Raw genomic sequence first — 6,000 nt, 5'->3', positions numbered from 1 at the left:
AATTCCCAAATTTGATGACAGGCATAAACATGCTGATTTAGGGAAATGAACAAACCCCAAATAGAAAAAATCCAAAGAAAGCAACACCAACACACATAATAATCAAACATAAAAATTAAAGACAAAGAAAACCTCTAGAAAACAGCTAGAGAGACATGATGCATTACTTAAAGGAAAACAACAATTAGAAAAGTAGCTGACATCTCACTTGAAACTGTGGGTGCCAAAAGAAAGTGACAAACTATTTTGTAAGTGGAAAAAAATACTGTATAGCTGCATAGGACCATAAAATTAACTTCAACAAATTTAAAAGTTTTGAAATCATACATAGTATGTTCTCTGATAATAATGGAATAAATGTACAAATAAATAACAAATATAACAGTAAAACCTCAACAACTTTTGAAATAAACAGCACACTTCCAAATAATCAGAGTTAATAAGGAAGACTCAAAGGAAATTTAAATCATGTGGTATAAAATAAAAAAAATACTACCTATCAACTTCTGTCCAATGACTAAAGTAATACCAAATTTATAGCACTGAATGCTATAAGAGTGGTAGCAAGAGAGACAGAAAGAAACAAGGAAAGTAAAAAACAGCCAGAAAACAGTAAGTTGTATTAGTAAGTTCTTATCTAGCAATTATTACTCTAAATGTAAATGAACTGAATTTACTGATCAAAAAGCATGGAGTGGCTGGATAGATTTTTTTTAAAGCACTTAACAGTATACTGACTATAAGAGACTCACTTCAACTTCAACAAAATGCATAAGCTCAAAATGAAGGAATAGAAACAGAAAACTAGCAGGGGTAGCTATAATTATATTAGACACAAGAGACTAAGTAAAAAATGCTAATAGTCAAAGAAGGTCAGTACACAATGAAAATGGGGTCAATCCATCGAAAGATATAATCTTCAATAAAAAATTAACACACCAAATTCAATAGCACATTAAAAATATCATACAACATAATCAAGGAGTATTTATCCCTGGGATGCAAGGATGGTTCGGTATACACAAATTAATAAATGTGACCCATAATATTAACAAAATGAAGGATAAAATGATAAGACCACCTCAATACATGCAGAAAAAGCATTTGACAAAATTCAACATTATTTTGTGATAAAAATAAATATTATATTTATTTTTATTTTTTTAGTCAGTTTTACTTTATTTTTTACTGTATAGAGGAACATAGTAAAGATCACATATGACAATCCCACAGCTAACATCATATTCATGGAGGAAAGCTGAAAGTTTTTCCTCTAAGATCACAAAAAAAGACAAGGATGTCCATTTTCACCACTTCTATTAAGTATAGTACTGGAAGTCCTATACCGAGCAATTAGCAAGAAAATGGTATAAAAGACATCCAAATCAGAAAACAGTAAAATTTTCTCTGTTGATAAGATGAAATGATATATATAGAAAACCATAAAGACTCCATTAAAAAAAACTGTTACAGGTAATAAATTCAGTAAAGTTGCAGGACACAAAATCAATATACATAAATCAATATAGTTCCTATACATTAACGATGAACTCTTTGAAAGAGAAATTAAGAAAACGATCCCATTTACAATAGCATTAAAAAATTAATTAATTAGAAATAAGTTTAACCAAGGAGAAGAAAGGTCTATACACTGAAAACTATAAAATATTGATGAAAGAAATTGAAGAAAACAAATAAATGGAAAGATATCCTGTGTTCACGTCTTAGAAGAATTAGAATTAATATGGTTAAAATATTCATACTATTCAGAGTTATCTACAGATTCAATGCAACATATATCAAAGTTCAATGGCATTTTTCACCTAAATAGAAAAAAAATCATAAAATTTGCATGAAACCATAAAAGATACTGAAGAGCTAAAGAAATCTTAAGGCAAAATAAGCAAAGTTGTAGGCATCACACTTCTGAAATTTAAACTATAAAAAAAAGCTACATTAATAAAAAACAGTGCTGTTGTCATAAACACACACACATAGATCAGTGGAACAGAAGGACAAGATGAACATGCGTATATACAATCAATTAAATTTTGAGAAATGCACAAAGAATACGTGATAGGGAAAGAATAATTTATTCAATAAATGGAGTTGAGAATATTGATATCCATATACAAAAGAAGGAAATTGGACTCCTATCTTGCACCATACACAAAAATCATCTTAAAATTAATTAAAGACTTGAATATAAGATGTGAAAACATAAAGCCCTTAGAAGAAAACATAGGTAGTACACACTTTGACATCATTCTTTTTTTTTTTTTAAAGCTTTCTGTTGGAATATAATTGCTTTACACTGTTGTGCCAGTTTTTGAGATACACCAAAGTAAATCAGCTTTATTTATACATATATCCCCATATACCCTCCTTCTCGCAACTCCCTTCCACCCTCCCTATCCTGGCCCTCTAAGTCATCACCCATCATCGAGTTTATCTCCCTATGTTATGCAGCAATTTCCCACTAACTATCTATTTTACATTTGGTAGTGTATGTATGTCAATGCTACACTCTCGCTTCATTTCAGCTTCCCCTTTGCCCCCCCCCCCCACCCAACCCCGTGTCCTCAAGACCGTTCTCTACATCTGCATCCTTATTCTTGCTCTGTCACTGGGTTTATCAGTATCATTTTTTTAGATTCCATATATATGAGTTACCATACAGCATTTCTTTTTCTCTTTCTGGCTTACTTTGCTCAGTATGACAGACTCTAGGTCTATCCACCTCACTACAAATAACTTAATTTCATTCTTTTTTTATGGCTGAGTAATATTCCATTGTATACATGTTCCCCATCTTCTTTATCCATTTATCTCTTGATGGGCATTTAGGTTGCTTCCATGTCCTGGCTATTGTAAATAGTGCTGCAATTAACATTATGGTACTTGTTTCTTTTTGAATTATGGTTTCCTCTGGGTATACGCCCAGGAGTGGGATTGCTAGGTCATATGTCAGTTCCATTTTTAGTTATTTAAGTAATCTGCAAACTGTTTTCCATAATGGCTGTACCAACTTAAATTCCCACCAACAGCCCAGAAGGGTTCCCTTTTCTCCACAGCCTCTCCAGCACTCATTGTTTCTAGACTTTTTAAGGATGGCCATTCTGACTGATGTGAGGTGATACCTCATAGTGGCTTTGACTTGCATTTCTCTAATGATTAGTGATGTTGAGCCTCTTTTCATGTGTTTGTTAGGCATCTGCATGTCTTCCTTGGGGAAATGTCTATTTAGGTCTTCCGTCCATTTGTGGATTGGGTTATTTGCTTTTTTTGGTATTAAGCTGCATGAGCTGCTTGTATATTTTGGAGATTAATCATTTGTCTGTTGCTTCATGGACAAATATTTTCTCCCATTCTTAGGGTTGTTTTCTTGTCTTGTTTATGGTTTCTTTTGCTGTGTAAAAGTTGTTAAGTTTCATTAGGTCCGATTTGTTTATTTTTATTTTTATTTCCATTATTCTAGGAGGCAGGGCAAAGAGGATTTTGCTTTGGTTTATGTCATAGACTGTTCAGCCTATGTTTTCCTCTAAGAGTTTTTTATTGTCTGGCCTTATATTTGGGTGTTTAATCCATTTGTGTGTGTGTGTGTGTGTGTGTGTGTGTGGTGTTAGGAAGTGTTCTAATCTCATTGTTACACATGTGGCTGTCCAATTCTCCCAGCACCACTTATGAAAGTGGCTGTCTTTTCTCCATTGTATATTCTTGCCTCCTTTGTCAAAGATAAGGTGCCCATATGCACGTGGGTCTATCTCTGGGCTCTCCATTTTGTTCCATTGATCTATATTTCTATTTTCGTGCCAGTACAATACTGCCTTGATCACTGTAGCCTTGTAGTATAGTTTGAAGTCAGGGAGCCTGATTCCACGAACTCTGTCTTTCTTTCTCAAAATTGCTTTGGCTATTCAGGGTCTTTTGCATTTCCATACAAATCCCAAAATTTCTTTTTCTAGTTCTGTGAAAAATGCCATTGGTAATTTGATAGGGATTGCATTGCATCTGTAAATTGCTTTGGGTAGTCACTTTCACAATGTTGACTCTTCCGTCCAAGAATATGGTATGTCCCTCCAACTGTGTGTATTGTCTTTGATTTCTTTCATCACTGTCTTATAGTTTTCTGCATACAGGTCTTTTGCCTCTTTAGGCAGGTTTATTCCTAGGTATTTTATTCTTTTTGTTGCAGTGGTATATGGGAAAGTTTCCTTAATTTCTCTTTCTGCTCTTCCATTGTTAATGTATAGGAATGCAAGAGATTTCTGTGTGTTAATTTTGTATCGTGTTAATTTACTAAATTCATCAATTAGGGCTAGCAGCTTTCTGGTAGCATCTTTAGGGTTTTCTATGTATAATATCACGTCATCTGCAAAGAGTGACAATTTTACTTCTTTTTTTCCAATTTGGATTCTTTTTATTTCTTTTGCGACTCTAATTGCTTTGGTTAAAACTTCTGTAAACTATGTTAAACAATAGTGGTGAGAGTGGACACCCTTGTCTTGTTCCTGTACTTAGAGAGAATGCTTTCAGTGTTATACCATTTAGAATGATGTTGGCTGTTGGTTTCTCATATATGGCTTTTAATATGTTGATGTAACTGCCTTCTATGCCCACTTTCTGGAGAGTTTATATCATAATTGATGTTGAATTTTGCCAAAAGCTTTTTCTGCATCTATTGAGATGATCATCTGGTTTTTATCCTTCAATGTGTTAATATGATATATCATATTGATTGATTTGCATATATTCAAGAATCCTTGCATTCCAGGGATAAACTCCACTCGATCATGGTGTATGATCTTTTTAATGTGCTGTTGGATTCCATTCGCTAGTATTTTGTTGAGGATAATTGCATCTATACTCATCAGTGATATTGGTCTGTAATTTTCTTTTTTTGTGACATCTTTGCCTGGTTTTGGTATCAGGGTGATGGTGGCCTTGTAGAATGAGTTCAGGAGTGATCCTCCTTCTGAGATATTTTGGAACAGTTTGAAAAGCATAGGTGTTACTTCTATTCTAAATGTTTGATAGAATTTGCCTGTGAAGGCATCTGGCCCTGGGCATTTGTTTGTTGGGAGATTTTTAATCACCATCTCAATTTCAGTACTTGTGATTGGTCTGTTTATATTTTCTATTTCTTCCTGGTTCAGTCATGGAAGATTGCACTTTTCTAAGAATTTATCCATTTCTTCCAGGTTATCCAATTTATTGGCATATAGTTGCCTGTAGTAGTCTCTCATGCTCTTTTGTATTTCTGCAGTGTTGGTTGCTACTTCTCCTTTTCCATTTCTAATTCTGTTCATTTGTGTCTTCTCCCTTTTTTCCCTGATGACTCTGACTAATGGTTTATCAATTTTATTTCTCTTTTCAAAGAATCAGCTTTTAGTTTTATTGATCTTTGCTATTGTTTCTTTCATTTCTTTTTCATTTATTTCTCATTTTATCCTTATGAATTTTTTCCTCTGCTCACTTTGGAGTTTTTTTGTTCTTCTTTCTCTAAATGTTTTAGATGGAACAGCAGTTTGTTTATTAGAGGTGTTTCTTTTGTTTGTTTCTTGAGGTAGGATTCTATTGCTGTAAACTTCCCTCTTAGAACTTTTTTTGCTGTGTCCCATAGGTTTTGGGTCATCGTGTTTTCATTGTCATTTGTTTCTAGGTATTTTTTATTTCCTCTTTGATTTCTGCAGTGACTTCTTGGTTCTTTAATAGCATATTTTTTAGCCTCCCTGTGTTTGTATGTTTTACAGTTTTTTTTTTTTCTGGCAATATTTATCTAGTCTCATGGCATTGCAGTCAGAGAAGATACTTCATACAATTTCAATTTTCTTGAATTTACTGAGGCTTGATTTATGCTGCAAGGTGTGATCTATCCTGGAGAATGATCTGTGTGCACTTGAGAAGAAATTTTTTTCTGTAGTTTTTGCATAGAATGTCCTATACATATCAATTAAGTCAAAGTGGTCCAATGTCTCAATTACATCTTGTGTTTCCTTA

Source organism: Hippopotamus amphibius, chromosome X (assembly GCF_030028045.1).
Source record: "Hippopotamus amphibius kiboko isolate mHipAmp2 chromosome X, mHipAmp2.hap2, whole genome shotgun sequence".
NCBI lineage: Eukaryota > Metazoa > Chordata > Mammalia > Artiodactyla > Hippopotamidae > Hippopotamus > Hippopotamus amphibius.
The sequence above is the reverse complement of the archived record's forward strand: the minus strand, read 5'-3'. Positions refer to the sequence as shown.